The following is a 12,345-nucleotide window of genomic DNA, read 5'->3' as shown; positions in this document are numbered from 1 at the left end:
CTTAGCCAAACTTGAGATGAATTCTCTCAATTATTGAGCAGAAAGCACTACATTATTCTCTCAAGATCTTTGCCCACTGGATGTGGGGCATAAGCATAAAGTAACTGTACAGTAAATCTAGTGATATAAAAGCATTCTGGAAATGTAAAACTACATAAGTCTGGATGATTATAACTAAAACTGCAAAGATTTTCAAAATGAAAAAATGCTAAATTAAAACGGGAAAACAGCCCTTAGAGAGAGAGAGAAATCAAAAGGTGTCAGACTTTGATTAATGGTTATAATCAATGGAATAAAGCTGATCTGGATAATTCTGCAATGGGTCCCACGGGAATTGATGCTAATGCTATTACATTTTCATTTAGCTTTACCTCTTTGTTAATTTAATAGAGATGCAGGATATTAATAATATTATTGCTATATCAATATCTTAATTGGCTGAATTAGGTTACAGAGATAATATGAACATTCAGCAGTGTACTCCCTCATCAAGGGGAAATATTTTCCTGCATATCTAAATTTTCACACTGTGAAACTTCTTGGAGCTGCGATATACATGTAGCTGTTTCTGTCATAACTTCATTTCAGTTCTTGAGTGTTAAGCGACATGCAGAAAGGATTTGAGAATGTCTCATTTTCCAACATCAAGCATTATGTTATGATAAATGTGTCCTTGCCTGTTTGAGTACCAATCCATCTGTAAGTTAAAAAGTGTACATTGTATACATTTTCCTGCAAGGTTCTTATTACAGTATTGATTTGTTATCACTGGTCTCATATAAAAGAATTACCATGTAAATGAGAACAAGGAAGTGCAGAATAAAGCAATCTCTCTCTCAGAGCTGTGTAAAATGAGGAAATCAGGAACACTAATCTATTATAAATGATTTCAAATCAACAAATTAACATTAAACTCCTATATAAAGAAAAAAAAAGAAAGAGATAGCAAAAGCCACAGAATTTACAATATTGTCATTTCAGAATAAAGTTGGCAATGCTGTCCATTTATAGTAAAAACATCTCTTGTTTCATTCCCAGAGGACAACAGCTAGTCAAAATAAAGTATAGATGCCATTAGTGCCATATAAGATACAGCAGATTTATGGATAATGCAGCCAAGCATGTAGTGCCTTCCATCTGCTAATGCAATGCAATTGAAACAATCAGGAAAAGATAAGAATTATATTGTGTGGCCTGATCCTGCAAGATACTGAGGACACTCCATTCCATGGGAATCGTGTACAGCAGGAGTGGCATTCTATTCTTTTCTGGTCACATAGGTGTCCAAGTCTGGTCCCCTGCATGGCATTTTTGATAATCAAAGTCCCAGAAAAAACATTTTCACACAGGTTGTTATTCTACTCCTGCATGTGGATGACTACGCACCACTTTGTAGTCATGCAGACTGAGCTGGTGTGGTAGTGGCCAGGGCACATGCATGTGCTCCTTGTGCCTTAGGCAGCCATAAATGAAGATGGCTAAAACCCATGACTACTGGGCTTAAATTCAGGAGCCAAAGAAGACTGTGTGCACTCTTTTGCCCCCATGGGTCAGTGTCTAGGTCATTGGGTCCCATCACCTAGAGGGGGTTTAAACAAAGACCTGCTTCTGCTTCCTTGCACTGCATCTATCCAGCACACCACAGGTCAGACAGTAGTCACTTGCTTCTCTGGGGCTCCTTTTAAAGTTGAGCTACTAATATAGTCATTGGAAGAAAGGCATGTGGGGCAAAGCTTCTGTCCCACTGAGAACAAAGTCCCAGGCTAGAACTAGAACCCTCCTTTCTAGACCAGCTGCCACCTCAATGAGATGCACACCCTCTGGCTGCTCGTTTCTTCCTGGCCTCACATCTCCCACAGACTTCCTTCTCATGGCTGCCCAAGGGGCCAGCTTCAGAAGAAGTACCAAAGAGAATCCTGTATACTTTGTAAGCTGTGATGTGGTAGAGTACTGTACAAGAAGTCAGACGCCCAGCTTCAAACTATCTCTGCCCAAGGGGTGCAGGCTTAGAACCAAAGACATTCAGTTTTCGAGCAAACACCCTGGCTACTGAGATGTTTGGGAGGTGTGGATGATATTTCCCACCTTGTTGTCAGGGCGTCTGACCAGTCTAGGCAGCCATGTGTACAGGTATAGAAATCCAGTGCGTATGTAAGTGGCTTTTTTGAAACTTAAACAACCACACAGACAATCAAATCTAGTCAGCTAGGTATCCAGAAAATAATAGAATGCCATCCAAAGTGCTCAGAAGTAAAAATGTCTAAGGATTGGACACCCAGACAAGAATGTTTGCTAATAGTAACCAACCTCACCACCAACCTTTGTTTTGCTCTTTGAAGGAAGCAAATCGGTTCGTGTGTTGAGAGTAAGAACCAATTTTCCTCTCTTTCCTAGAGGATGCTGGCAATCTTTTTTAAGGTACAACAAAATGTCAAACGAAGCTGAACCCCAAACTGCAGCTCCGCCTGCCCACTAATAAGGGAGGAAGGAATGTTGATCATTAGGCGGCTTCATATATGCATGTTGTAACACCAGACATTAACATGGCCCATTGAACCAAATGAAGGGAAAGACCTTGTCCATTGTACACCATATTCCTTGTACTTTGATACACTTCATTTCCCTGCCAAGAAAGGAAGCATTTACTCTTGTACATTTGAAATAAGAGTTTTGGCTGGTCTAGATTTAAATACATCAAGCAATGAGTTTTTTTCTCCCTCCCTCCCTTTTTGTTGTAACTTGTCTCTCCTTTAGTTGTAACTTAGCCAAGTGACAAAGTGAGCTTTTAAAAAAAATATTTCTTTATATTCCTACATCCCTCTTATAATTTCTTTCTTCTTCTTCCTAGCAGTCTTTCCATTATGTCAATATCTGTCTGGTTGATAAAAAGGTTGTCAGGGCTAAATACCATGGAACAGGTGCTACTGTGCAAAAGCCATTTAAAGAGGGCCAATTATTTTAATCAGCTGTAATCCAATCCTTCTGCCTATGGAGCCCAAAGTCATGAACAGTTCAATACCCACTGTTCTCCTAAAGTCTTTCTGAGAAACAGAACTGGTCAAGTTTTTTCTCCTCCTTATTGGGAACACAAAGACAATTCATTTTCCTTATACAGTGTTAGAATTTAATGTTGGTGGGGAGGCTATGTACCACTCTCCTGCCTGTATTTACGCTTGTTCTTCAGGAATAAAACATTCAGTAACAGAAAAATCCAAAGGGCTTGTTATGGGATACAGTGACCCAAAGTTTTCACTTAATTTCTTGAAAAAGTGTAGCAGCATTATATATATTATTTATATACACTGTGGTTGGATCACTTCTAGGGGAGGTGTGTGTGTAAAATATATTACACACACATTTGTATAATACGTGTATACACACACACACACACACACGTGGTGTTCATAAATGTATAATGTGTGTATACAAAACACACACACTTATATGTATATATGTGTGCGCATATATACACACTTCTATATACATACACACACACACACATATACACATACATACACATAACACATACACACATATACATACACGTGTGTGTGCACAGATGTACACACACACACACATTATGTATGTATGTATATATGTATTATAAATGATTCATCCACATTAGATGGATGTTGAAATTCAGAGGCAGGATTGACTAACTGACACCTCACAGCCAGGAACCCAATATGTTGGAGTAGGGAATGCGAATGGATGACAGGGATAATGAAAGCAGTAGGAGGCATATACAGTTCAACTGGAACAAATGAACCAAGGAAGGGTGCTAAAGACATGTCAGTTCTTATGTTAACATGCACAGTTACCAATCTAAATCTGCAGTCACAAAGCTAGGAGAGTGGAAAGGAGCTGAAGGGAATCCAGCTTTGTTTCCTAAATACAATTACATCTAATTCCAATACATATGGTTAGATACACACACATCTGTGAAGGGAAAAGAGTGGGGCAAGGGTTAGGAAGACCACATCGTGATTGGAGTTGCAGCTAGCAAGGGATGTAAAGGACAGCAAGAAGGATTTCTACAAATATGTCAGTAACAAGAGAAAGATCAGGGAAAGCATGGGTCCCTTACTGAATAGGGGAGGCAACCTAGTGACAGATGATGTACAAAAAACTAAAGTACCCAATACATTTTTCACCCCAGTCTTCACAAGCAAGGTCAGCTCCCAGACTACTGCACCTGGCAGCACAGTTTGGGGTGGAGGTGAGCAGCCAACAGTGGTGAAAGAACAGGTTAGGGGCTATTTAGAAAAGCTGGACATATACAAGTCCTTGGGACCAGACAGGATGCACCCAAAGGTGCTGAGGGAGATGACTGATGTGATTGCAGAGCCTCTGGCCATCATTTTGAAAACTCATGGCAATCAGGAAAGATCCCAGGTAATTGAAAAATGGCCAACACAGTGCCCGTATTTCAGAAAGGAAAAAAGGAGGTTCCAGGGAACTACAGACCAGTCAGCCTCACCTCAGTCCCCAGAAAAATCATGGAACAGATACTCAAGGAATCCATTTCTGAGCACTTGGAGGAAAAGGTGATGATTAGGAAGTCAACATGGGCTCAGCAAGGGCAAGTCATGCCTGACAAACCTGATTGGCTTCTATAATGAGACAAGTGGCTTTGTGGATGCAGGGAGACCAGTAGAAGTGATATAACTTTGATTTTAGCAAGGCTTTTGATACAGTCTGCCACAGCAGTCTTACAAGCAACTTAAGGAAGTATAGACTGGATGAGTGCACTGTAAGGTGGATTAAAAACTGGCTGGAGCATCAGGCTCAGAGGATAATAATCAATGGCTCGATATCTAGTTGTCAGCCAGTATCAAGTGGAGTGCCCCAGGGGTCAGTCCTGGGACCAGTTTTGTTCAATATCTTCATTAACAACCTGGAAGCTAGGATAGCACATGCCCTCAGCAAGTTTCCAGATGACATCAAGCTGAGGGGAGTAATAGATATGTTGGAGGGTAGGGGTAGGATTCAGAGTGACCTAGACAAATTGGAGGATTGGACCAAAAGAAATCTCATGAGGTTCAATGAGGAGAAGTGCAGAGTCCTGCACTTAGAATGGAAGAATCCCATGCACTGGTACAGGCTGGGGGTTGACTGGCTGGGCAGCAGCTCTGCAGAAAAGGACCTGGGGGTTACAGTGGACAATAAGCTGAATATGAGCTAGCAATGGGCCCTCGTTGCCAAGAAAGCTAATGGCATACTGGGCGGCATTGGCAGGAGTGTTTCCAGTAGGTCAAGGGGAAGTGATTATTCCCCTCTATTCAGCACCGGTGAAGCCACATCTGTAGTACTGTGTTCAGTTTTCAGGCCCCCACTACAGAAAGGATTTGAACAAATTGGAGAGAGTCTAGTGGAGGGCAACAAAAATGGTGAGGGGACTGGGGAACATGACTTCTGAGGGAACTGAACTTATTTAGTTCTAGAGAAGAGGAGACTGAGAGGGGACTTAATAGCAGCCTTCAAATACTTGAAGGGGGGGGTTCAAAAGTGGATGGAGCTAGACTATTCTCAGTGGTAGCAGGTGACAAAACAAGGAGCAATGGTGTCAAGTCACAGCAAGAAAAGTTTAGGTTAGATACTAAGAAGAATTTTCTCACTAGGGGAGTAATAAAACACTGCAACAGGTTATCTAAAGAGGTTGTGGACTTTCCCTCTTTGAAGGTTTTTAAGACCCAGCTAGACAAAGTCTTGGCTGGGATGATCTACCTGGGGCTGGTTCAACTTTGAGTAGGGACTTGCACTAAATAACCTCCTGAGGTCCCTTCCAACCCTATCTTTCTATGATTCTGTGATTCTAAGGGAAAAGCCCTGAGAGACTCACCCAAAGAACCCTTACCTCAGGTATGATGGGAGGCTCAACCAAAGCGGTGAACATGCTGCCATGCTTCCACAGCATGTGCTCTCTGTAGATAGGCAGGTGAAAGGCATGGGAGGGTATTTTTGGCCCTGTGGAGGGGCAGTTGAGGGAGGACCATGCCCAGCAGACAGAGGCAATGCAGGGAGTCTCACCTGCCAGCAGCTGCCCATGACCAGCAGTAGAAAAAGGAGGCAGATCCTTCACCTAGAGTGTTCAGGGGCCCACTGATCAACTTTGTGACCCATTGGAATAGGAATCCCTTGAAGATGGGCAGCCAAAGACTAAAGCAGTAGAACCCCTGACAAGCCATGCATGAGTTAAGGGGTGTCCACCCAGTCTGTTTCTTCCCCTCCCCTCTTTTGTTGTTGTTGTTGTTGTTTCTGTCCCGGTGGTGGTAGAATGCGTGGGGGAAGAACTCTCCTCCCGGAAGTATGGTCTGAAGGTTCTTGCCCTAAGAAGCCAACCCAGGGAGAAGAACCCAGGGAGAAAGGGGTTCCTTTGTTTGCTTGTTGGAAGAGTAGAGTCACCCTTAAAGGGGCAGATGTGAATTAATCAACACAGGAGCCCAGAAAGGGACATTTCATAGATTTTTTTCATAGACACTTGGGCTGGAAGGGACCCCAGAGGATCATTGAGCCCAGCCCCCCACCCCAGGGGCAGGAAGTCAGCAGGGATCATAGGATCCCAGCAAGATAAGCGTCCAAATATGTTTTGAGGGCATTTGAACCACCTCAGGTGGCAGTCTGTTCCAAACTTTGGGGGCTCAGACAGTGAAGAAGTTCTTTCTTATGTCCCACCTGAACCGGTCACAGGGGAGTTTGTGACCATTCAATCTTGTCATCCCTTGGGGCGCTCTGGTGAACAAACGCTCCCCCAGATCCTGATGAGCACCTCTGATAAGCTTATATAGGTGGCCACCAGATGACCCCTGAGCCTGCGCTTTTCTAGGCTGAAGGGTCCCATGGCTCTCAGCCTCTCATCATAAGGTCTGTTTTCCTGACCTTTGATCATGTGTGTGGCTCTCCTCTGGGCCCTCTCAAACTTATGCACATCTTTTTTGAATTGTGGAGCCCAAAACTGGAAACAGTACTCCAGCTGAGGCCTCACCAAGGCCAAGTACAATGGGAAAATGTTGTCCTTGGATTTGCTTGACAAGCATCTATGGATGCAAACCAGCATTTTGCTCACTTTACTAGCCATAGCACCACACTGAAGGCTCATGTTCATCTTGTGGTCAACCGTGACCCCAAAGTCCCTTTCATCTGTAGTTTTGACCAGCGTAGCACTGCCAAGCCTATAAGGATGCTGCAGGTTTTTCCTCCCAAGGTGCAGAACCTTGCATTTTTCAGTGTTGAACACCATCAGGTTCTTTTCCGCCCATTTCATGAGTCTGTTCAGATCTGCCTGGTTCACCCTCCTGCTCTCAGGTGTGGATGCTTTACCCCAGATTTGGTGTCATCGGCAAACTTGGCCAGTCAGCTTCTGACACCAATGTCCACATCATTGATGTAGATGCTAAACAGTATAGGCCCTAGAACAGAGCCTTGTGGGACCCCAATGGTCACAGCGCACTGAGACGATTGGCTCCCGTCAACCACCACCCTCTGGGTCCTACCGCAGAGCCAGTTCCCCAGCCAGTGGATCGTGGTGACATCAAGGCCACAGTTAACCAGTTTAACTAAGCAATGATTGTGGAATACCAGATTGAAGGCTTTTTTAAAGTTGAGGTATATGACATCAATCTCTTCCCCTTTGTCCAGGTGATAAGTCACCTGGTCATAAAAGGAAATGAGATTGGTCAAGCAAGACCTACCCGCAACAAACCCATGCTAGGTATCCCTCAGGATATTGCCTTCAGCTAGTCTGTTAAGGGTGGCCTCCTTGATAATCTTTTCCAAGACTTTCCCCAGGAGAGACCTCAGGCTGATGGGCCTGTAGTTTGCTGGATCTACTTTCCTCCCTTTCTTAAAATAGGCACAACATTGGCCCTCTTCCAATCTCACCAGAGTGCCAAGAACTCTCAAAGATCCGTGCCAGGGACTGAGCTATGATGCTCGCCAGCTCCCTGAGTACCCAAGTAACCCATCAGGGCCGGCTGACTTGGAGGTATCCAGCCTGTCAAGGTGTTCCTTCATGAGGTCAGCTTCAATGGAGGGCAAGGAATCTCCCTCGCCTGGGCCTCGCTGACCCATAGTGGGCAGGGCCGTCCCATGGGGCTGATGGAAAACTGACGCAAAGTACCCATTTAGCAAGTTTGCTTTTTCCTGGGAGTCAGTTGCCCCATCTGGTTTAGCAGGGGTCCAATGTTGCCTTTGCTTTTCCTCTGGCTCCCCACATATCTAAAAAAGGACTTTTTATTTTCCTTGATATCTGTAGCTAACTGGAGTTCCATCACAGCCTTGGCTTTCCTGGTTTGCTCTCTGCTAGTGAGCAAACCAGGAAACATTGGCCTCATCAGACCTGTTCATTCACATAAGTATTGGATTAGGCCCTCTAAGGAACTAAGCTGGGCCACTTAACCCAGGAATGGGGGATGCTTTAAGTTTATTTTTCTTTTCCTTTGTTACCCACTGAATGGTATAATTGGCTACTTAAGGGGCCAACCTGGCCTGATTTACCCCAGAAATCCAGGAAAAGCTGATTTAAGGTTGTTGGCCTGGTGGACTTGTAATGGGTTGATCTGATTGTTGGCAAATATCTGGCCCAGAAAGGGTGAGGGACTTTGAGAGAACTGGCCTTAGGTGGCCTGAGAAAAGGCTTAAACTCTGGGATACCCATTAAGTCCTCCAGTGCTGACCTTGGGGTGATTTGGGCCCCAACATGAGGAATTCTGGAAGTGGTAAGGGTGGGGTGTGAGGGGGTCTGGAGATCTATGAAGAAAACCTTCCAAAGGAACCATCAAGATCTTCACCAATCCAACATCTAGCTCCTAGTAGTCAATAATACATCACGACGTGACAGGCAACCAGAGGACACTGGAAGTTAGTGGTAGTGATATGGTCTGGTGCTCCAGTGGCTTATTCAAGTAAGACGCCCAGCAGTTGGGGGCCACGACTGTACAGCACCCATCTCCAACAATATCAGAGATGATACTATATACTACACATACACATGCTGTACTATAATATATATATGTATATATATATATACACACACTATATAGATAGTATATGTTATAGTACTCTGTGTGTGTATATGTGTGTTGTATATAGTATCATCTATGATATACACAGATTCACCCTATATATATATTAGTATCATTTGTGAAATAATTTAAATAGTATATAACCTATTGCTACAAATTGCCTCTGTGCCAGAGGATGGGCAGGCTGCCAACATAACAACCATCTTTAAAAAAGCCTCCAGACATGATACTGGGAACTAGAAACCAGTGAATCACTTCCATCCCTGGCAAGTTGGTAGAAATTGTAATGAACGATAACACTGGTAGTTACACGGACATATTATGACCTGCTGGGGAAGAGACAACATACTTTTAGTAAATGGAAATTCTGTTTCTCAGATCTCCTGGAGTTCTTTCAGGGTGTTATCAAGTACAGGGACAAGGTGGATCCAGCTGACATAATATAGTTGAACTTTCAAAAGGCACATGACAAAGCCCTTCACCAATTGCTTTTGAAAAAAAAAACTGCATTGCCACAGTTTGGAGGAGGGAAGGTTCTTTAGTGGACTGACTGCTGGTTGAAAGATAAGAAGCAAAAGGTAGAGCTAACTAGTCACTTTTCAGGATGAAGGGAGGTCAAAAGTGGGGTCCTGCAGGGTTCTGTGATGTCCCAGTTTTGTTCAATATTTTCATCAGTGACTTGAAAATGGGGGTACGCAGTGAAAACACCAGGCTTGCAGACAATACCAAATTATTCTGGCTAGTCAAGTCCCAAGCTGATGGAGACAAGCTGGAGAAAGAACTCACCAACTGAGTGAGTAAAAAAAATGGTAAATGAACTTTAGTGTTGACAAATGCAAGGTAATGTACCTGGGGAAAAATAACCTCAACTGTATACACACAAAACTACATTCTGAAATATTGTTAGGAATCAGGAAAGAGATCTTGGAGTCATTGAAGATCAGGGTGGGCAATTATTTGGGCTAGAGAGCCACTTAGAGAGGTTTGGTGAGCTGGGTTAGCACCCCCTACACCACCACCACCATGACAGGCCAGCACACCATAGCCAACCCACAACAGCTCACCAAAACTCCATAAATGGTAGATTACTAGACCAGTTCAGGGACACTGGACTGGGCAGGGGTATCCATGGAGACTGGCCCAGGACCCCTGCTCAGCCAGGCAGATGGGATGAAGCTACAGGTGGGCAGGGATTGGGAGCAGCATCCAGAAGCAGAACGGGTAGGCAGGGAGCGGCATCTGGGAGCAGTATGGGGAGGCAGATTGGGGCTGCGATTGGGATTGCAAGGCAGTGACAGCACAGGGGCAGGGCCCAGGCAGAGTTGTGATCTGCTTCCCACATGATGGATCTGGATCATGACTAGCCTGACCCAGAATGGGGGCAGAGTGCACACCTGTGACTTGACCCCACCCCCCCACCCTTGCCCCAGCACAGGTGCATGCAATCAGACCTAGTACAGCATGGCCCCAGCCACCACCAGGGCTTCTGGGAAGCAGATCCTAGCCCCACTGTGTACCCAGTGGTAGCAGCACCAGTGGCATGCCCCATGGTCCCAGCTGTCAGCCCAGGCCTGAGCTTAGAGGAGTTGAGGGATGTACTGAGGCCCAGATAAAATCCCTTGGTAGGCTGGATCTGGCCCATGGGCCATATTTTGGCCATCCCTGTTGTAGATAGTTTTCTAAAAATGTCAGCACAGTGTGCAGCCAAAAAAAGCCAGTAAACTTTTGAAAACAAAATGGAGAACATCATGCCAATATACAAATCCATGGTGTGTCCATATCTTCAATACTGTGTGCAGGTCTTACCCCAACATTACCAAAAGGATGTAGTAGAGCTAGAAAAGGGCAACCAAAATGATTAGGGACATGGAGCAGTTGCCAAACCAGGAGAGACTAAATGTGAGAGTTTGGCTGAGATGTAGGTGGCCAGGCCGGCAGTGGGCCAGTAGGAGCAACCTGGAGGCCAGCCAGGTGAGGACACAGGTTATGGGAGCTGAGAGGGGATATCCAAGAGACGTATTCCAAGATATAAGCCAAGGTCAGGAGCTAGGAGTCACAGAACTGGTGCTGAGTTCCAAGGAAGAGCTAAGGTCAGAGTAAAGGAAGCCAAGCTGAATCAGGGTGCCGGGGAAACCAGAGGGAGCAGAGCCAGCACTGAGGTTCATGGGAGATCCAAGATGAAGGTCAAAAAAAGCTAAAGTTGAGTCAGGAGCCAGGAGAACCAGAAAATAGTGAATGTGAAGCTTGCCAGAACTGACTGAGGCTGTGTGAAGACATGCCTGCAGCCTAAGGCTGCAGGTGTGGTTATAAGGGGTGAGAGGCACTCTCAGCAGCCAATCCAGTTGCAGAGAACTGGAGCAGCCGCATAACCAGGGATCAGGGGCAGGTGTGATGAATCAGGTGCTAGCCAAGCCAGGCATGCCTGGTCAGAGGCCCTGACACCTGAAAGGCTAGGACGCCCCAGTTTGGAAAGAGAAGGCTGAGGGGGGGGCATGACAGAAGTCTATAAAACCATGAAAGGTGTGGACCACATGAACAGTAAACTGGTGGTCACCAAGTCCCAGAATATTAGAACTTTGTGGCACCTGCTAAAATTAGTAGGAAGCAGGTTTAAAACTAACAAGAGAAAGTACTGTTTTGTGCAATGTGTAGTTAACTTGTGGAATTCATTGCTGCAGGAAGTGATGGAGGCACTGGTCAACAAACAGCATAGCCTAGTTCAACAAAGGGACTGAATAAATTCACGGATGACAGATCTATTAATGGCTATTGAACAGAATGGTTGGAGAAGTTTCCTTTGGCATCTCTAAACCAATAATGGTGGATGGGATGCGAGGGAGGGTATTGAATAAGGGATAGACCACTCTAGAGGTATCTGGTTTGATGTTCTCCTTGCATAGCATCAATTTCTGCCACTGTCAGAGACAGAATACTGGGCTAGATGGACCACTGGTCTGACCCAGTATGACAATTCTTAGGATATTATATTCTTATATGTCACAAATTTAGGTTACTCAGTCCAGTCCTTGTCACACAGACAACCGCAACACAGAACATGGTTCATAAATTTATCAAGCTCCATCGAAGACCAATTTCTCCCAATTTCTGTTCTAGCCCCTCTGTCCTCTACTGGAGATAGATCTTCTAATTTCCAGCTTAAATATACCCACATCTATAAATCAGTTATGTTTGGTTTATGCACCTTTGATCTTGTGACCACACTGTCTTTTTCCTTCCTCTCCCCTCCCCTTTCTCATGTTAAACTCCCCAACATATTTATAGACAACAATCACATGTCCTCAAAGCTTTGGATCTGCTAAGT

Source organism: Crocodylus siamensis, chromosome 3 (genome assembly GCF_052110815.1).
Source record: "Crocodylus siamensis isolate JL-2025a chromosome 3, ASM5211081v1, whole genome shotgun sequence".
Taxonomy (NCBI): Eukaryota; Metazoa; Chordata; order Crocodylia; family Crocodylidae; genus Crocodylus; species Crocodylus siamensis.
Note: the sequence above shows the minus strand (reverse complement) of the source record.